The sequence below is a fragment of the Lissotriton helveticus genome, chromosome 3_1 (genome assembly GCF_964261635.1).
Source record: "Lissotriton helveticus chromosome 3_1, aLisHel1.1, whole genome shotgun sequence".
NCBI classification, from domain to species: domain Eukaryota; kingdom Metazoa; phylum Chordata; class Amphibia; order Caudata; family Salamandridae; genus Lissotriton; species Lissotriton helveticus.
Genome location: NC_136061.1, coordinates 989,081,966 through 989,104,006, shown reverse-complemented (window position 1 = coordinate 989,104,006; position 22,041 = coordinate 989,081,966).

The following is a 22,041-nucleotide window of genomic DNA, read 5'->3' as shown; positions in this document are numbered from 1 at the left end:
CTAGAGTTGTAGTTTAGGGTGTGCTAAGCCCTAGGAGCTACAACAGCTGGTTCAGTAGACCTCAGAGTATTCTAAGCTAAGTTATATGTACCTTTAGTACTTATGTGATCTTTCACAAGATATTCTTAGGATATGTGTGGTAAAACAACAGCAAGCTCAAATCCCAACCGCTGCTCACCAATGTGAGAAGTTGGCCTGATGTGCAGTGTTCACTATTCTAGTGATCACTATATATCAGTCCAAACAACCTTTATTGATGATTGGTTGTAAGTCAACCTTATAGACCAGCTATCCTAGTAGCATGGATACGAGCAGTCTAAGGCTAAGACTCTAGAGGGCGTGTTAAGCCAGCTGTTTTACCATCACATTACCCCTTGAACACCCAGTGAAAGGACACCACACAAGTGTTATGAAAATAAACAGTGTATTTATTAGAATCACAACAACCCTGTACTCTTTATGAGGACAGGGTGCTAGGCACACAACAAAACTCTTACGAAAATACTTAAGTTAGCACAGTATATACAAATGCCCGAGGGGCACGAAAAACCATATACTCTAAAAGTGGAATGCGAATTACTAGCAGGTAAGTAACGATTCTCAGAGGCTTTAGAAACGCTAGGCCTACAATACTGAACACTCAGGTTAGGAGCAGGAGGCCTAGGGACACCACGTGCAGAGTAGGAACTCTCACGCGTAAGGCGGGAAAAAGCCTATGGAAGCTAGAACTCACAAAGTTACTGTTCTCGGGCGAACCCGACTAGGTAGGTCGAAAACGACAGTGGATCTGGACCCTTGGATAGTGAGGCTATGCTGGGGCACCGAAATGCCGTAGTTACCTAGCCCAGGGGCTGCGGCTGCATAGGTCTGAAAAGACGTCGGGATTCCTCGTTGACGAACCAGGAGCCTGAAGAAGAAGTTGCTGGCAGGCGGCCAGTGAAGAAAAGTTCGAAGAGATCCAAGCCTGGATCAGGGAAGAAGAAAACCTGAAAGCAGAGGGGACCAAGTTCTTGAATCACTAGCCAGTGATTAAGTGGGCACCAGGATGGCACCGGGCGAAGTCACCGCAGTCAGGTGAGTGGGCGCTGCTGGGCTCTGTAGTCTCACGGACCAGGAGGCGTTGTCGGCGACCAGGATGGAGGTACGAGCTGTCCCACGATGGATGATGCTCTCGACGTCGCTGGACCCAGGATTGGGGCAACAAGTCTTGGCAAATTCAAGCCCACGCGGTGGACCTAAAATGGCGTCTGGAGTGGACCAGGAGGGTCCGGGGTGCTCCTCTTCTGGAAGGGAGCAAGGGCCAGTCTGGAGCAACCAGACCAGCAGCAGTGATGTCGTCGGGCGTCGTTAGGAAGGCCACAAGCCAGCGGGCTAGTAGCCAAACAACGCGGTGAGCAGCAAAAAGCAGAAGGGCCCCACGCAGATCGTGGAGATGCTGGGAGGCTGAACTTCGGTGCTGGAGCTGGTCAGGGTCGGGGCTTCTCGGTCCCCAAAGCACTCACCAGAGGATCTCTCGGCGGTTGTACTGGAAAGAAGTCGTGCAGTCTTGAAGATGGCCGGTCCCTCGAGGTCTCGTCACACCCACGGTTCTCAGCTTGGCTGTAGAGGTGGGTAGAGGTCAGAGGTGCCAGGGAAGCCGGTTCTCGTCGAGCTGGACAGTCGGATTCCGGAGGAAGGACTTGCAGCAGACCGCAGTGTTCTTAAGATGGTGCCTGCGGATGCAGGGTGACTACTCCTTAGTCACAAGGGAGAATCTTGAAGAAGAAATCTTGATGTCCTTTCGTAGAAAGTCGTGTCTTGATTCCAAAGATGATCTAATTTGGAAGGGGGCCTGCTCCTACCTTTATCTGGGAAAAGGGGGCTGGCACGCGACTAAGTCCTGCCCTATGGGTGGGACCAGGAGGGGGGTGGTTACACCCCTCTCCTTTGGCGGGCTTTCCCCAGGCCAGGGGCTGGAGTGCCCCTGGAACTGGTTTCAGCCGGCCTATGCACAGTGAGCACCGGGGTGCCACTTGCAGTCACCTTCCTCTGTAGCCCTGCCTACCTGGAATACACAAAACCCTGTCTGGGACGGTGCTGGCACCGCCCCTGGCAGGAAACCCTTTGTCCTTGCCTCCTGCTCTGGGAGGACTCCCAGCAGCAGGAGGGCAGACTTGTGTCTCGGTGGCAGCATCCATTTTGTGGATGCTAAGGCTCTGTCTGACTTTAACCGGGGTTACAGGTTACATACATGTCGTGTCCCTCTAGAAGGGTGGAATGCTAACCCCGTCGCCAGAATTGGCGAGGGGTTAGTATTCCAATTCGTATGACACCTTACTCGACATGTTTTGATAAAGCGATACCAGAGTTGGCATATAACCGCGAGGATTATAATGCACTTAAGAGTATATGGTATGCGATATCATGGAAACGGCTAAGGGATGGATCCCGAAAGCCGCAGACAGGCTCAGCTCATGCCAGAGCACTATCTCACACGATTCCAAGCACTCTGCCTTCAGGATTGTCAAGGCCTCTCATAGGAGTGACTGATAGGAGATCTGTGTGTCCATTTTTAGGGTTAGATATAGGTATACTATATCTACAGCAAGGGGTGATTACACCACCTTGCCCCAGCTGTCAAGCAGCCAGTTGTGTCAGATTTGGATGGCCAGCCAGGGGTGGCATAATACATGCTGCAGCCCCTGGTAGGCCCTGGGTACACCTATGCCCGGGGTACCTAAGGTACACTGTACAGGGACTGATAAGGTGACTCAGTATCCAATTAGATATGTACCTAAGGTACATGGAATCCATTTTACAGAGAGAGCAGTGGGCCTGAGGTCCTGAATAGCAGGGCCTCAGGTCAACTAAGTCAGAAAACCAGCAAAACACCAGGCAAAAAGTTGGGGGCAACCATAGTCAGGGATCTACCTTCCTACACATATCAAGATTGCAGATTCAGGGGGAGGACAACGTGAGTGGTCCGCCAGAGGAGGCAATTCTCGCAGTAGGACACCCAGCTATCAGTAAAGAGGAGTGGGAAAGTGAATCCCAGAGTGATCAGGTGTTAAAGGAATTGAGGAGGTTGATTGAAGAAGGGTGGCCAAAGCAAAACAGTGACCTAGATGAAAACCTTAAACCGTACTGGGCAGTGAGAAATGAGTTATCCAACATGAATGGTCAGATATGGAGAGGAAATAAAGTAATTCCTCCGGGTAACATGGAAGACAGGATCATAGCGTTAGCGCATGAGGGGCATCCAGGAAGGAGCATGATGAAGAGTAAGATAAGACAGCATTATTGGTTCCCTAGGATGGATGGGTTGGTGGAGAGCACTGTAAAAGACTGCGAGGCATGTGGGAGGTGTGACAAATCTAAAGTAATACACAAAGCACCTCTCATTCCGGTAGGGGTACCAAGTAAACCATGGGACAAGCTGGGAATTGATATAATTGGTCCCTTGAACTTACTTAACACTAATCAGAGGTTTATGTTTGTAATCATTGATTACCACTCTCATTGGATCAGTACCAAATTTGTACCTTCAATAACTACTCAAGATTTGATGGTGTTTTTGCAGGAGGTGTTTGCAACAGAAGGCATACCGAGCACCCTGTGACAGATAATGGTGTACAATTTACCTCGGATACAGTTCTTGTCAGAGTTGGCCATTACACATGTAAGAACACCTTTTTACTGTCCTAAAGCTAATGGCATGGTGGAAAGGGCAAATAAGATGTTAAAAAACTCTATTCAAATGGCTGTTTCAATGCATGAACATGTAGAGGAAACTGTTAGAAAAACACTGTGGTCATATCATTCCTCCCCCAATGCTGTGACTGGAGTATCACCGTTTATATCCCTTAAAGGGAGGAATCCGGGATCTAAGCTCAGCCCCAACTGGTTGAATGGAGGAGTACCGGTGTGGGTAGACAGAGAGTCTGTGAAAGAAAAGGTGGATTCTCATCAGATGAATTACAAAACCAGGTACGATCAGAAGTGGGGCACCACTAGCAGGAAGTTCCACGTTGGACAGTGGGTAGTAGTCAAAAGACCGGTTATTGGACGTGCAAAAGTGTCCTCTTTCTCCAAACCTGCAAGAGTTCAAAGGGTGAACAACAACTCAGTGGTGCTGGAAGATGGAAGTACATGGAGCATAGACATTGTAAGTGCCTGCCCCGATGTGTGCGTTCCAATGGCTGACTGTGAGGAGAACCAGGATCTTAATCTCTCGGACATGCAAGCGGCCAGAGAAACCAGGGTGCGCCAGCCACCAAGTTGGCAAAAGGACTATGTAACTTAGAGATTGTTAAGATACCTTGTTTCCCCTAGGACACTGTGTTTTATCTATTGTTTTCCCTTACGGAGGGAGATGTGTTATAATCTCCAATGTTAGAGATAACTGAAATGGTACGTTCCACTCACCCCTATTGTCCGTGCGCTGTTATCAGACCCATGGAATGTTGGTGAGGCGTTTGACTTAGAACGTTGTATTGAGAGGCAGGAGTGCAGAGACCAAGACGTAAATAAACCAGCTCTTCTTCATCTGCTGTGTGGCTGTGTTTATATCTAACAATATGCCTTGATCTATAGAGAGGTGAGGCGCCGCGGCCAGGGCGACTGACGCTGGAATCTGGGGATCAGGGTTCGATCCCCGGCTCCGGCGGCAGGTTAGCCCAGCACCATGTGACTCTGGGCAATAGCTTGCTTAATCTTCCCGACGGCCCCCAGCGCCTAGAGACCCTTACGGGTGATTGTGCGCTTTACAAATGTGGATTATTATAGTTCCACGGGCACTCCTTGCCAGAACATGCTGACTCTCTTTGAAATCCTATGTGATATTGATGACTTCTACAATCCCAAACACCACACCTGACTACGTAAACCACTTTAATTTTCATTTTCCCACAGGCAATTTGTACCACAAATGCTGAATCTGAGAGGAGTATGTCCATTTCATCTGTGGTAAGAATGTTTATTCCTGGTTATTCCACAGTGGGACTGGAGTTTGTTATGCTGGCTATGTGGTTACTGCCATTTAGACACTCAGGTGAGAATCATCTTCAATGTCTCTGAAGATGACATGAAGCATCTCAGTCCAATAGATTCTTCTGAATTCTGTTCCCTGTGCATGGCGTGTCAGGCTATCCTTGGAACTAGATCGAAAGCTAAAACATTCAAAGAAAGTGAAATGCCACGGCCATTTGCTTAGGGTTGACTGATGATCAATTATATTCCATGAGCAGCACAATCCTGCAGGATGGCCTGAGAACATCACTCTTGCTGTAAGGTTGGAATGTGTGCTGTTGTCAGATCTGAGTTGTTCATTCATCCCTTACACCTCTCTTAGTATTTCTGAACTGATAGATCACATTAAGTTAGGTTAAACCCGAGCGGGTTATGGTCCTGGCTTACCAGCTCATTTGGGAAATGTGGAATTACAATCTATGAAAAAGTCTGGATGTAGTGCTGATGTTGATATACATAATAATGTGCATTATTGATGTAATCAGTTCCAATAAAGGCATTGCCCATGCATATCTGCTTACCACTGAGGATGAAACTAACAAAGAAGGTAATGATGAAAAATGTAGAACATTTCTGGTTGGCATAGATATTAATATATTGAATGTTACAAGCTAGATTTGCCCCTTGAAGTGCAAAAGAAAGGGGATGTAAACGTATAAATAGTATTTTGGTTATTAGAATACTGCCTGTGCTTCAGCTATGCTGTTTTGTAACTGCATTTGCAATGGGCTCCTATGACATACCAATATGTGCAGGCCTTCCTATGCATTAGAGCCTAAACCTCGTTTTTGCTTTGGCACTAGTAGGTTCAGGGGCGGTTCCTCCGTTATGGAGGCGAGCGTCGCCCCACTGACGCACCAGCAGATGTATGTAAAATATAACAGCTTTATTATAATTTTATTTTAATCCCGCAGCTGATTCTTGAGGGTGGGGCCATTAGGAGCAGGGGGAGTGGTGGGCTCAGCGCACGCACTGCCAGTGCGCATGTAGGTTTGGCTGGGCATCCACTGCCGGCCAAACCGACATGCGCACTTGGATATCTCCGGGCTATTGCTTGGAGATATTGGCAGGCAACGGAGGAGAGGATCCCAGTCCCTGCTGGAGCGTGGAACCAGCCCACTCCGCTCAATCCCTACACTTCTCTCATGTTGGTTGATACCAATATGAGAGTAACGTCTGGATTGGTGCAAAGCTGTCTGGGGACCTGTGTGAGCATCGACGCTGAGGAGGCAGCGAGGATGCGGACATCAAGCTGCAGTTAAGTTTTGTTTGTTTTTATCTTTTATTTCCTTCCCCCTGGCTGCCTCTCCGATTTCTCCTGCCTGCGGCCTCTACTGATTAGAAGAGAAAGTTAGAATCCCGTTAGCTCAGCAGAGAAGTCTTTGCCATGGACCTCCTTATTAACATTTCCATCAATTTTTCATGAGAACAGGGAGGCAGCTGCCTCAGCTCATTTTATGTAAACTTTCACACCCCATCATGTAACTTCTTCCAATATCTTAGAAATTAAAATGTTAAAAAGTTAGTTGATTTTGCGATTACTAATTTCTTTACTTTTTGTTAATAAACATTTTCCAAACTTTGAGTTGGCTGAGAAAATGACTTTTATTTAACACCATGACGAATGGCAGATAACTTACAGTGCTCCTGGATGACTATCCTTGATTTCCAGTAGTGAAAATCATGACATTCACCAGCACAAATGATCACGACTATGTCTATAGATGACATTTGTGTAGCATATGGCATCCCACGAACCGTCAGACAACAGAACCATCATTCATCAGTGGGGAATTTCAAGTTTCTCACCCAGAAGGCCACAGAACACAGAAGAATACTCCCCTGTGGGCACAAGCCAAAGGCATGATAGAGAGATTCATTAGCACTCTCAAAGAGTGTCGTGAGCAGAGGCAGAAGGACACCGCTAAACAAAGATTTTTGCCAGGTACTGAGAGCGTACATGAATACCAAACATTCCACCACAGGAAAATGTCCAGCCACTCTCATTTTGGGGAACCAATATGCACATAACTTGAAACATAGGATGCCTCCATTTGAAGAACACTTTTTAATCCTAAGCAGATGCCAGAAGACGAGTCCAAGAAATAGAAGTAAGAGAAGGTGACTGGGTACTGGTGAAGCAGCCACAAAGAAAGAAATTGCCACTCCCTACAGCTTTGAACTTTTGATTGTGATGGAGAGGAAAGGCAACCTAATCACCACTGAGCGCACAGGCAAGTTCATCAACCCAAAAATCTCGGACTTCCAATCATTCACATCCTACAAACAAAGGGTAAGGAAAGAAGGAGAGCTGATATCAACAAAGACGCTTATTCGTAAAGGGCGATGAATATGGAAACACAGACAGAAACAGAGGTAACACAATTTTAGACACTTTGGGCTCAATTCCGATCTCGTTCGGAAAGCACTCCTACAGAACCAGTACCAGAATGCTATCTGTACCACTCGGATCGGGAGAGTCCGACTGAACGAATACGATGCATCCGGATAAGATTTGGTCAGATTTGGAACCGAATGCGTACACAGGCTCGCATTGACAAAAGGGGGGGTTGGGGATAATTTTTCACCCTGTGGTGGGCACCCCATGGTGCCTGCCACACTGTGCATGGTTTGGAAGAAGGGACCCATGGGTACCCCCACAGGCCCGATTCGAAGGGCCATGGGTGAAGGGGGGCCTGCTACAGGCCCCCAAGGACTGATTCGGACAGCCTTTTCATTCCGGGCAAACAAAATTGGAAAGGCTGTCCAAAACGTTCATCGTACTTGCTCACTTGGAAGCCAAGTCTATAGAGCTGTACGAATCGGCTACGGAAAGGCTCTATCTCTCCGGAAAGGCTCTATCTCTCCGGAGGCCTAATGGGACCGATATGGTCAGTGCTAAGGGTTTCGAGGCATCGTACTTGCTCATTTGGAATTGGGAACGAGTCGTTCAGAAACAAGGGCTCCTGATCGGTTTAGGCAAAGCCATATCCGAATCGGAGCCCTTCCGACTGAGATCGGAATTGACCCCTATGTGATCAAAGAAGGTCAAGGCACCCTATCGTTTGACCCTGCAGATCGACTGAGATGTGACATGACAGTTGCAATGTAATTTCCAGCAGAAGCAGAGGGGAGGTATGGAGTAGGGGTAGGACCCGGTGGGCTGGATTACAATGGCCACTCCCTGGGGAGTTCACAGAAAAAACAGAAAGTATCCAGGGCAGGGCAAGGTAGGGACAGTTCCTGAATGAACAAAGGGGGATTCAGACACTGGTCATGTTGCCTTAGCCTGCCCATTAGTCTTGATCCTTATTGACAACAAACTGGACATGGCTGCACAAGTCAACATTGTGGCCTCGTCCTACTTCAACACTCTAAGAAAGCTGAAGAAAATCTTTAAGTGGCTGACAGAAAACACCAGCGGCCACATGCATCAACCTATTTAGGAAGTGCAAACGGTGCGAATCGGTAAATTCGGCCGTTTGCGCTTCCTAAATAAGTTTTTGGGATGCATGAAACAATTTTTGAAAATCCGCATTTTTTTGCAATTCCTAAAAATGCGAATGCATTTAAGGAATCGCATTTGTACGATTCCTTAAATGCAATGCATGAATTTGTAAAAAAATGCGAGTTTTGAAATAGGAAGTGCAAATTAACACGAAGTTGACCCTCGTGGTAATTTGCGAAAATCTACAAAAAAGCACAAAAATGCATTTTGGAAAGTGTCATGTTACACACACACATGTCCTTTGGACATGTGTGTGTGAAACATGCACTAAAACAAACATTTCAAGGGTGCAGGGGGGGGTCCTTTGGACCCCCGTCAGCACCCTTGCAATGCATCAACAAAATGTCATTGGCAAAAAAAAAATTCGCAAAAAGGCATTGATTCCTATGGGCCTCTAGGCCCATAGGAATCAATGTAATGCCATTCCTTAATTGCGATTCACAATTAAGGAATCGCAATTTCCGAAAATTAAGAAATCCTAAAAAGTTTTAGGATTTGTTGATGCATAGGATTTTGCAATTCCTAAATTGCGATTCCTTAATTTTCGCAATTTAGGAATTGCAAAATCCTACAATGATGCATGTGGCCGCAAGAAAATGACCACCCAAGCCCTTATCACAAACAGACTAGACTATGGGAACAAATTGTATGCAAGGATAACTAACCAGCTCACAAGAAGACTGCAAACCTTCCAACACGCACAGTCAGACTAGTCCTCCACCTCCCATGCCGAGCCCACATCCCATCACAGGGAACTTCACTGGCTACAAATACACAAGCCAGCTTACTTCAACCTCCCCGCCCACACTTCCAAAGCATTCGACAACACAGGCCCTGCCTGCCTGAATAGCAGCAATCTTTTTCACCAACTTTTCATACACCTCGGCTCTGCCGGTCACTCACTAGCACACATCCCACTTATACACAAAAGCAGAGCAATGGGTCCTCCTTCTCATATCTGGCCCCTAAAGTCTGAATTGACCTCCCACAACACATCAGAGCCTCCTCCTCTCTTCTTGACATTCTCAAGAAGCTAAAGACTGCAGTGCTTAATTCCAAAAGAAAGACGGCACAAGCTCTGCCTAGAAGCCTGCATCTGGCACAATTAAATGTGGTGCATCATGAGTAAATCAAATCAAATCAAATCAAATCAGGTGTTTGTTAAGTGTGACTACTCACCCGTAAGGGTCTCAAGGCGCTGGGGGTGTGGAGGGGGGTTTGCAGGTTCCAGTCCAAGGCTGGTAGTATTAAATCCCCTCATGCCACTTTATTCAACTACCAGACCTGCCTCTTTATCTCACTCTTGCTGGGTTCAGCTTTCTCCCTACATGATGTCTTTGCCGTCTTTCTCTTACTCCATCTTTCCTATCTTTGTTCTTTCCCTGTCTCACTCTTGGTAAATATCTGATGCGGGAAAATAAGTGCCGGCCTCAAAAATAAGTGCTAGTGGCCCCACCGGCAACCACTGTCTCGGTTTACGTACTGAATCCTGGCTCTTCAAGTAAGACCTCCAGGGATGGCTGCATACGGGTGACTAGCATGCTATAAAAACACTGATAACATAAAATAACATACTAATCTGCCAAGAATAAATGATTCATAAAACGTGTCCACTGCCTCTCATTTTATGAATGCCTAATCCTGTCCTTGGCTTTCAACATGACACCTCCCACTAAGAGTGAAAACACAAGTACTGTGAAATAAGGAAGCGACATGCTTTCTGTCTTTGTGTAGAGCAGCATACTAAGCAGCAGTCTCTCTGGCCAAGTCCAGGTTGGAAAGTCCCAGCATTCCAAGCATGCGCAGCTCCCGCACAGAAGCTCTTGGTACCAGGGCATTCCAAGCCTCTGGGGTTTGGATAGCAAGGGCGTGGAGACAATATGGGAGATGGAGTCAATAGCAGCTGGGCCATGGCGTCTGCCTGAGGGCTGGGTTTAATAGAACGTGGAAATGCGTCTTCTGGCATGGCACTGTTGCTTTTCATGCTCATGCAATGCAGACTCTGAGCTGTCAATGTAGCTGTACATACCTGGGAAAAGTGAAATTGGCATGATTCTGTACATGTTTATCATATTTGGGAAGTTTGGTTTCTGGTACCACACAGATGGTTTACCTACCAGGGCAGTGTGGGGGTTCTGGCACCTCAGTGGTGTTTTACATACCCAAGCATTCTGCTTTTTGACATAGCAGTGATATTTACATATCGGTGACCCATAGAATCATTGTAATACCAGTCACGTCAAGAAAGCTTTATTCGATTGTTTGCTCAGACAATCATAAAAGCGCAGAGAAAATACAGTACAATTAGTCATACAGAAAAAAACACATGTTAATTTCTGTTTCAAATCTTTATTTCGGTCACAAGACCATAAAAGATAGACACAATGTTACATCCATAAAAACATATTGCAATCGAGTTTTAAATCAGTTCAAATCTTGGAAGATTTTTTTTTTTTTTTATATAAAAAAAAAGTCATAATTGGTGGAAGCGAGCACTCTTATTATTATTCCCTGACCACCTTTAAAAGCCTTGTGCGTATAAACCACATTGCAGTTAAAAATTTTGACATCGCAAAGACAGTTATCGGGGATAAGTCAGTTTTTAAGACTCTATATGCCGGTTGAAGCTGTCTGAAACCCAGATTTTTGAGCAGAGGAACAATCCAATGCTTTCTGCTGTTCCGATATGCTCTACACAGAAACACAACATGCACATCATTCTCCTGTGAGTTATCGCATGCAGGGCATGCCGAAGTGCTAGGTTGTCTCGTCCATCCTTTTGTGAAGGACCTCCAAGGTAAAGTCCCATACCTCCACTGTAGGAACAGTTTTCTTGTTAGAGGGGGCATGATGTCGTTCAGGACACATTCCATGTTATAAGTGTCTTCACTTTGGATGAAATGAGAAGTCAGTGATCCCGCATGGACCTTCCGCAGTGCTCGAGCCAGCATAAAATCATGATAGGTTTTTGAAAGCAATTTCTTAGAAATGCTAATGCTCGCTTTTTCCGGGTCTGTCCATAGTCCTGTCATTCCAAGGGACTCACACATAGTCTTTATATAGCTTAGCCAGGGTATGTTACTGGCTTTTGAGGTTAGTAAAAGGTCCTGGAGCTCCGTTCTGTAGGTTGTCAGATCTTGACTGCTCCACAGGCGGCGCCAGAAGGTCAGTGGTTTGAGGCCAAGTTCCTCGGTGATTGGCCTCACGCCCAAATCCAATCTTAGAGGGAGCAGTGGTGTGCTTCCCGGAAGGATTGCTAGCTGCCTGAGGAACTTATTTTCGGCAGTTAAGAGGCTTTGGGAAAATATATGGCCCCAAAGCTCTCCTCCGTAGATAACTGCCACACGGGCCTGCGCTTTGTAGATTTGTATTGCAGGACCAAGCGGGCGGTAAGATGATTTACTAGCAATTCTTAGGATCCCTCCCGCCCTCTGGGTTAATTTCATAGTGGATTTGGTTTGGTGTGCCCCCCACGTCAGGTTTTGATTCAGGGTTATTCCCAGATACTCAAACGTCTTCACCCTTTTAAGGCTTACATCTCCTAACCTCGGGTTGGGTCTATTGGTCGACATTGGGTTTAAGATCATAAATTTTGTTTTCTGCGGGTTAACTTCAAGACCCCTTTCCCCGCAGAATTCCAGGAACCCATCTAGCACCCGCTGAATGCCCATGGGGGATTTGGACAGCAGCAGGGTATCATCCGCGAACATTATTGCCGGAGCCCTGCTGCCGCACAGTTTCGGGGCATCAATGTTAGGAATCCTAGCCAGGTGCTCTATTACCGCGTTCACAAAGATGCAAAACAGGGTCGGTGCGAGCACACAGCCCTGCCTTACACCTCTGCGAACGGGGAATCTTTTGCTTAGTGTACCACTTTTTCCGCACCTGACTTGTGCAAAGTTGTTTTGGTGCAATTTGATAAGGATTGCTAGTATGTCTTTTGGGACACCCATGTCGTCCATGACCTTCCATAGCTTGGATCTAGGCACCAGATCGAAGGCGGCACGTAGATCCACGAATACCGTGTACAGGGTGCCGCCCTCGATCAGCGCTGTTCTCCAATAGATGAGATTCAGTCTAAGTATTTGGTCAACCGTCGAGACCCCCCTCCTGAATCCCGCCTCATATGGGCTCAGCGTGTTGGTTTCCTCTAACCAGTTCTGTAGCCTGTCTAGCATCAACCTCCCAAAGAGCTTCTGGGAAACATCAATCAGACTGATTGGGCGGTAATTGGCCGGCAGCAGAGGGGATCCCCTTTTGAAAATAGGGACCACCTCTGCTCCTAGCCAAGTGTCCGGAACCCCCATTCCTCCAAGGACCGCATTAAACATCAGCCTCAAATATGGAGCCCATATCCCCGGCTCTTGTTTGTAGAAGTCTCAAGAGTATATGGGGTATGCGTCGAGGCACCTTCCTCTAGGGCATAAAGGGAATGAAAGTGAGTTTCCCACACACTCGGGGCAATGTTAGGCTCGATAGCTGTGGGAAGATCTTCCGAGCCGTGATTCACAATTCTCCAGAATTTACGGGAGTCCCTGTTCCCTAGAGCTCTCGTGAGTTTCTCCCAGTGGGCTTCATCCCACTCCACCTTGGCATTTGATAGAAGATTTTTGTGTGTCCTTCTTCTCAGTTTTATTTCCTCCCTGCTATGACCTGCTTTGACAGCCAACAGGAGGTCGCGTTTGGACTTGCGACACGTGGAGTTATACCAGGACTTTCCGCTCGTCCTGCCGGATCTAGCGTTCCCCTTAGTGAAAAGGTCTGCCTCCATTGCATTAATGAGGTCTTCATGCGTTTGCCACAGAAGTGCCCTAGTGGCTTCATTAGAGGGTTTGTCTCCAATAGCAGCTGCCTTTTCCAAAACGGTGATAATTTTATCATATAGTCTGGCCAACTTATCATCACTTGAGGCCAGTTTCTCCCATCTCACTCTCCTTCTATTACTCTCGAGGTCCAGTCCTGGCTTTGGCCCTGAGTTTACCAATCCCTCCGCCATAATACCTGGTATGGCGTATTCCAATTCTAGGGCATTATGGTCGCTGTCCCATCTATCAATTATCTTAAAGTCAATGATATGTGACCAAGATGACATTTGGACTAAGACATAGTCCAGTCTCGATTCAATTCCAATTTTATTATAAGTGGATTTGCTTGGGACGTCTGATTTCGTACGGCCATTACATGCCCTGAGGCCATAATTAAGTGTGAGAGCTGTTACCTGCAGGGCAAGAGGAGTCCACGCCCTTGCAGGGGGGGCCATGGTAGCCGGCACCAGCCACCTTGAATCCTCCTCTAGGGAGGGTCCATCAAGAAGGCCTGGTAATGGCTCGAAATGTACATTTAGGTCACCTCCCACCAGGTAAGGGAGCTCCCTGGGTATTTGGCTCAAAAACACAGAGAGTTCTTCAATCGTATTCGACTCTCTTGATGCGGGCACCGGTCTTGAGTAAACGTTAATTACTACAAGCTAATGGGAATTAGGCCATTCTATTTGTACCGCTAGGATATCATCTGAATCTACGTTTAGGGTTTTGGCGTTACAACCCAGGTGGGTAGCCACCCAGGTTGCCAGGCCTCCTGATGGTCTACCCCGACCCCCCCACTTTGCAGGTTTTGTGAAAACTGCAAAGCCCTGGCGAGTATGGTCTTCTCTTGCCCAGGTTTCCTGGAATAGGCATACACTTCTTGAATTGATAAAGGAGGCCCATTCCTCACATTCCAACTTAGTACCAGGCCCGCCACATTCCACGAGATCAGATTCAATGATAGGGGTCGTGTTGATTCCTGGGACTCAATTCTGTTCAGCTGTATTATTGGGGGTTCTAATATGACCTCATCACATGTTCTCTCGCTTGAGGCTTCGACAATAGTCTCTGCCCTCACCTGGTTAAACTCTTGAGGGAGTACATGGGCCCGAGGGAGAGCTGTATTTTCCTTTGGCCGGGAGGTGGGTCCCCAAGGGGTAGTTCTATCCGACTGTCAATCGCACTCATCGAGGTAGGAAAAAGCATTAAATCTATTGGAAATTTCTAGCGGAGTAAATGGAATCAGATGGTCCATTCTCCTGTTCCCCTGTGAGTGATCCTGTCTCCCCAAAAGTGTACCATGGTTCCTGGCGTTAGCCGTGTTCCACCCCAGGTCATTCCCAATGGGTGTGGGTCTGGAATCGTACCCCGTATAGCAATTGTTAGATGGCATAAACGTGTTGCGCTGTGGAGGTACTTGGGCTCCTGAATAAAATGGGGCGTTCGCCAAGGATCTTGGGTAGAAATATGTTAGATCGTATGGGACTATGGCGCTAGTCCTGATACCCATAGACCCATTCAGTATGAAGCCAACAGCCTCAGGGTCCCTGAAATTTACTACAATAAGGTCACCATTTAAATTTTTTTCCCTGCTGCCAAGCCAGGGGAGACGCCTGACATGGATAATGTCTCCCTTAATATAGTATGGGAGTGGTCTATTTTGTCCTAGCCAGTGTATGGTTTTGTTTTTTAACTGTGAGTACCCCTCCCTTTTCCCTGCCTCTAGGGGGGGGACTCCTGTGAGTACGACCACAAAGGGCACTGCATCGGGTGGTAGTTCGATATAGGCACCCTGTATTTTCTCTTTCCTGGAACAGGTCTGCCTACCACTCCCTGAGTGCCAGTTGTGGGTCGTTGAATAGTGCCCTCCCCTCTGGGGTTCGCTAACAGATTGGGCAGCTGGTTTAACTACAGGTGGCTGGCAGGCCTGTACTGGTGCTCGCTGAGATGATGGCCTCTCAATTGGGTAGTAGCAAGATGATTATTTGCTTTATTATTGCTTTTGTTATTGCAGTTATTGGGACCCTTGGGGGCAACCGTAGTGAGGACAGGGGCAGTAGAGGGGAGTGGGCGAGTTGAAAAATGAACTGTCGGCGTCAATGGCGGGACTGGCTTGGCCGAGTCTATGTGAGGGTCTGGCCGGACATTGTTGCCAAATAATGACTCTAAGTTCCCAAGCCGATGTTCCACCCTTTTCAAAATGTCCAGTATTGGAATCATAAAGGACCTTAGTAGGTTCTCCATGGGATCCCTGGAGGTACCAGATAAGAGCGCCTCTTCTAATGGGGGTGTTGCTGACCTTACTTCTCTTAATAGGTCAGAAACCGGAGTTGCGATATTAGAATCCGGAGCCACGGATGTCAATGGCACTAGAGAAGATGTTACTGTGGTCTCGGTTGTGGGAGCGACTGACACATTCGCTCTAAGCGATTTACCGAACTCTGAATGGCTAAGCTTATGCCTTTGGGGTACCACCCCCCTCCTTCTCCTTTTGGCTGGAGGCGGTCCAGGAGCTTTCGGTGCATGAGGCGTCTTGCCCTTCCTTCTTGATAAAGCCTTAGCTGGAAGGGAAGAAACATTGGTGGCAACAGGTCCTGTGTTAGAAATGCCTGGAGCCAACGTGTCGGAAGAGAGTACAATGTTGGCGATGTCCGATGGGGGGGGAATATCTCTAAGAAGTATGGGGAACTTTTCTATGGACAGAGGGTCCTCATTTATGGTATCTGGGATGGTGTCAGGCAAGTTATTTGACATGTTAATTGATTTATACTACATTTAAAAAAGTTAAAACAGTATTAAACTAATGCAAGCGCTTGACAAAATGTACCAAGTCATGGACAATAGCTTCCTACAGGACAAGACTTTTTTCAGAAAGATCAAATCCTGAACACCATATGCTCATTATCTAAAAATTGTAGAGCCAAAAAGGCTGGTCGGCATTGGCGCAACCCAAGCTGTTTGAAAATAGGGAACAAGTACAGGGCCCTTGCAGCAGTGTAAAATGTACAGAAAAGAGTAAGATGGATCATGGACTGTGGGGACAAATTATCACAGGGGCATGATTGGAGATGTTGTGACCAGTCATTTGGTGTGGAAAAAGTGACTAGTCAATAAAAAGTTCCCAATCTAAAACGGATCAATAGTAACCTATCATAGGCACCTTGTACGGAAGTCAGGTAAGGTTGAATGTTAAAAGTGATTAAAGCCATCTGATTGTGCAGAAAGGTGGGTTTTAAAATTTCAGACGACATCCTGTTAGAGTCTAGCAGCACCATACCCTCTTTTCTTAGCTTCTTCCTTGTTATAAGCTTAAGGGAACGGGGATCGGTGAAAAACTCAGGATGGCCAAGATCCTTTAAAAAATTATACACATATCTTAGCCATGGAATCCACATTGCTCCTTCCAGGTTCAACCTATCCGCAAGAATTTCTCTATTTAAATTGGTCTCATCTTATGACCACAGCCTGTGCCATAAAAGCACAGGTTCAACCCTAATCAGGTCGGAGATAAATGGAAGCCCTAACTCTGCGTGACAACCGCTTGCAGAGGAGCCTTTCAGTAAGCATAAGATGTACCTTAAAAATGAGTGCCGCTGCAACGCACTTTACTTTATACAATTTTCAAAGTTCTATGGGGGTCTTTTACCTAATTTCCTAGCAAAAGTAATTAAAGCAGATGTAGTGCATAATAAAATCAACCTTTTAGCTAAAACTACTTGAGCCCAGGTGTCATTATGGTCAAAGAGAATGTCCAAGTAGGAGAACTTCTTTGCAACCCCAATTTTCTGCCCTGCCATAAACATGTCCTTATGCTTCTTGATGCCAGTACCACAGCGTGTAATGAAAGTTTTGGACGAGTTTACTCTTAAACCTAGACCTTTCATAAAGAGGGAGAAACTATCCAGAACACGCGGAAGACCTATTTGGGTACCAGACATCAGTACCGCGTCATCCGCGTACAGGAGGGCTGGAATTGGATGCCCCGCTACCATCGGAAAATCCTGGTTATCCTTAAGAAGTGCCTCCCCTAGTCCGTTTATATACAAGTTAAAAAGGAACAGGGCCAAGACACAACCCTGTCTGACCCCGCTCTTAATCAGAAAGGCTTCTGAGCATTCTCCCCTCACATTTTACGAAAGTGAGGCGACATTTCGCCCCAGCCAAATGCACAGCTTAAGTTGCGCCTTCATGGCGGTCATATAATTATTCCAATTTTCACCTTTTAATCCTATTAATCTGATTTTTCAAACGTTTATTTAAACCTATGCAAAGTTCAATAAATCCACACGTGGAATGGAATGCCAATTTTCTATTTTCTTGTGTTGAAGGTGGGCCATCCGAACCTCTTCCAATAACACGAATGATGCAACTTCATCCAAGACAGTATTTTATTTAGGTAAAAACCCAATGCATTTCGGGCCATTATTGCCCTTCATCAGGGGTCACTATAATAACAAAGAACAATAGCCATTATCACTTTAAGCCTTAATTAAACATAATGTAGCAACACTAATCATAGGTCATCTCAAACTGCATTCTAGAGTGCCATCCATGTCTTCCCCCATCTAAATCCCTCAGGAAGCAATCTCCAGCTCGAAATCAATAAACTCTGCGTGCAGCATGAACTGTTTACCCAGTGTATATTAAACAATATCATATAACACACTTTTTGTACCCGTGGGACAATAATTACATCCGTTTTTTCTCGAGACTCATATTATTGTTCTGATTATGCAAGCTGCTTATTCCTTTATCTTAACGCTCACCCACTTATGGCACTTGCTAGCTCCCTCACATGAAAACCATCCTGCGTTGTTAATACCCTCATTTTCATCTCACTGCTGCATCATACCACTCCTTTGACCCACAACGTATATTTCAAACCTCTCTCCACCCTCCCTTAATTTGGCGATTCGTCTAAAATATTCCAATTGTACTTCCCCCTTCTTGTCCCACACCATAGCGTACGCGGGCCTTGGCCTCACAATAAAAGCGTTTAATGAAATAAATAATGTTTGGTTCAACCCCATGACTTCTAAAATTGACCACAATTTATTATGGACCACACAGTCAAAGGCGGCTGTGAGGTCCACAAATGCTAAAAACAAGTTACCTTTCTTAGCCCTTGTGTATTTCCCCACCAGTAGAGAAAGGTTTATACCTTGCTCAGTAGTCCCCACCTTGGCCCGAAAGCCATATTGCAGGTCTGACAGAACAGAGTTCTCCTCAGCCCAGTCCCGAAGACGCTCAGAAGAACTCTGCCTACCACTTTCGTTATTGTATCCAATAAGGAGATGGGTCTGTAGCATCCCGGAGTGTGCCTATCACCCTTTTTAAAAATAGGGACGATAGTGGAGACTACCCAGGTATGCAAAAAATAGTGCTACAACCAGCATTAGGCACCTGTACCAGAAGGGGCCCCAACAACTGGGTGTTTATTTTAAAAATATCAACGGGAACCCCATCCGGGCCAGGAGCTTTGCCACCTTGGCTAGCTTGAAGAGCCCGCTCCACCTCCTCTAGGGTGAACTCTTGTTCCTTGTTCTGCAAGGAACAGTTCGTACCAGAAGTGTCCCGAGGGAGATTATCGTCCGTGAGAGGACTACCCTCTCCTTTGTATACCTGGGAAAGTGATTATTTCACTGATCCTCAGGTATGGCTATCTCGATAGTTGGGCCCTCCTCACTAATCAGGAAAGGGGCTCTAATTGCCCTCCAGAATGCTGCACTATCTTTAGTTACTCCCAAGCTTCCTTCTTCATTGTGATCTTTCTAGCCTTTAATGCATGTCTGTATGCCTCTCTGGCTAACCTTATTGCAGAAAAATGTCTAGGAATTTTCTGCAATTCTTTCTTAAGCCGGGAAAGTGCTTGAGTGCATTTTGAATCGAACCTTCCACGTTGAGAATCATCATTCTTCTTACGTCTGATGAGGGTTTGACTTATAATGGTGGTTATACCCATAAAGGAAGCTAAAATATTTTCCAAGGCAGCTTCTTTGCTCAGCAGAGGTCTATATCAGCTTTACACTCCTTTATCACTATATTGGTAATTTTTTCTTGGTCAACGGCTGCCCATCGAAGGGAGTATCTGTTGGTACTTCCATTAGTTATAGTTCCCAGCAATTGATCGTTATTGCTCTGTGGTCTAGGTCTCTTGCAAGAGGGCAATATAAGTTAAAAACAAAGTGGGAAATGGTCACTAAGAGGATTTCCAGAGACATAAAAAGAACAGAGACTGCATGCGTGGTTGCTTGATATAAGTACATAGTCAATTGTAGACCAAAGTTCTCTCCCGTTAAATGTCCCTGGTAAAGGAGAAGATGGGCGTAACTCACTCACAAATCCTAAATCGTTACTAAAAATAAGTTCATTAAGCGACTCCCCTAGGGCAGTATGCCTAAAATGTGACAAACCTACCCCATCTTCTCTTAAGGCTCCGCATATATTATCCCCGGCATTGGGAGATAGCGTACAATTAAAGTCCCCTGCCACAATTATCATGAATTCTTCTGACTTTCCTCTGTTGGCTAATTTCAGTGAGTGCGAAATGTTTGTTATAACAATGCCCACTTTTCCTGCCGGAATAATATTATAAAAAGTACCAAGGCTATGGAGCGGGTTGCATCCACATCCATTTTAATTAGGTGGTAATAATCCTCACTGGCGAGCAGCTTAACATTCTTTATATCTAGTGCACAGACCACCCTTGACCCTGCTGCTCTGAACATCAACTGCTAGGGTATGGCAGGTCCTGTATCCATTCAAGTGTCTCTCTTGCTTAGTCCAAGTTTCTTGAAGACACAAAATCTCAAACTTGATAATAAAGTCCCACCATAGTTCATTATTTAATTTAGCATTGATGCAATATTACAGGAAGGAGGTTTGCCATCATCAGGACAGCTTTTTGTGTTGGTGATCAGAGTTTCATCTCTAACATTTCAGGCTACAATTTTAGGGGGGTAGGTTGTCACTAGCCCTTGCTGGTGTACCAGCTTCAATCCTGTTTGCATATCTGGGGGATGCAGAAGACAAATCATTATCCCTTTCTATCGTGCCTACTCTATTCCTGGTTACAGTACTGGAAGGCATGAGAAAAACCACAGGGTGCAGTCAATCAATATTTTCTAGGGAGTTCAGTGCATCAAAGCGATTATAGGTTGGTATGGGGTATCTAAACTGCCTTATTTCCCTATGATCATCTCTCTCAAACATGGAGGTTTGCCGTTGTAACAAGTTGGGTGGTCTGTAAAAATATCCCAGCGGTAATATGTTTATGACATGTGGGTTCACAGGCCCGTTGAAACCCCTTTCCAGGATTGTGTGTACTAATAGAGGTCACCTAAAAGTTGAAACAACACAACAGCCCCGCAGGGATTTAGGTGAAGGGCCCACCCATCCAATTCTGCAAACCATTTTAAAATCTGAAAAAATGTGGTTATTAAGACCAATCTTGGTGGCCAGAAAGTGGAGAGACTTATTCTTTAGGCTGGACCAATGATCAGAATCGGTATATGGGCAAGAAGGGACGTTAGCTAAAACCATCGTATACGGGGTTGCGTCTGGTGGGAGATTTTAATTCTGTAATGAATTATGAGTTAGATCTAAATGCTCTTGGAAATATTTCCCCTTCTCTGAGGCTCTATTTTTGCTGTTTATCCTATTAGATTCTCTATTAGATTCTGCTTCCCCCTTTGCACCAGGCGGGTTCTTAGGGGCTGTGGGATGGTGAACAGTTTCAGAGAGATGTTATCTAGTACAGGTTAGGTCTTCATTGAGGTTATTATTAATGATTCTGCCATGTGGTTGTTTATTTATTTTGGAGCTCGAGGCTGTTCCAGAGACCAAACCTGCTTCCCCACCCGGTGGAAGGCATTCTCTTGTTATGGGGCCAGCTGCCACTGTAGCTGAATATCGACTGGTCACCAGCTCTTCCACCTTTTCTAATCTAGTTTCAATGTAAGTCATCTTTAGCAGAACAGGTTCTAAGAGGGTTGTCATCATAGTCTCGAGCTTTCCCCAGAAGTTCCCATCTAATATCCCCTCAGCAATCTTGACAGTCTCATTATGTTTTGTAGGTAGTTTCGGGCCATCCTCCACATCAATAACAGATTTCCCTCTTCTCCTATTTGCGTTCTGAGCTGGTTTACTCTGTTTTTGCACAATTTTGCCTCTCTTTTTCATTGGGGGTTCTGCGCTGATAGCTGCCCTACGATTGGCCTTTTCTCCTCTAGTAATAATTGTTGGCCCACCAGAGGCATCCTCGGGTTCAGAGGGAAGGGGAGAATCAATGTCTGTTGCTTGATTATTTACAGCTTGTAGTGAGGTGCCAATCAATATAGGGGACGGCTCGTTACTGGAGTCCCTACCTTGGTCCGTAAAGACAGGTGTCAGGGAGAGTCTACTCTGTGAGGGTACAGGCTCTAGAGACAATCTTCGTTTCGTTAACTTAATTTCATTTATAAGGACTGATTCTGCCCTCACAAGAAAGGCATCTAAAGTCCCTACAACCCCTCGATTTTTACGCTCACTCATACTAGAGAGAAGCCTACCCAGATAAAATACGTGCAATAAGGAAACAAGCAGTGCATAAATAGTCTCAGAGTCAAGTTATTAAGGGGGTGGCCCAGCCCAGCCTCTTACTGTCTCTGACGGGCTCAGATGGGCCCGCCCTTGGTCCGGGCTGCGTCCAGCGCGTGTCCCGCGCCATGGGGGGAGAGGCTG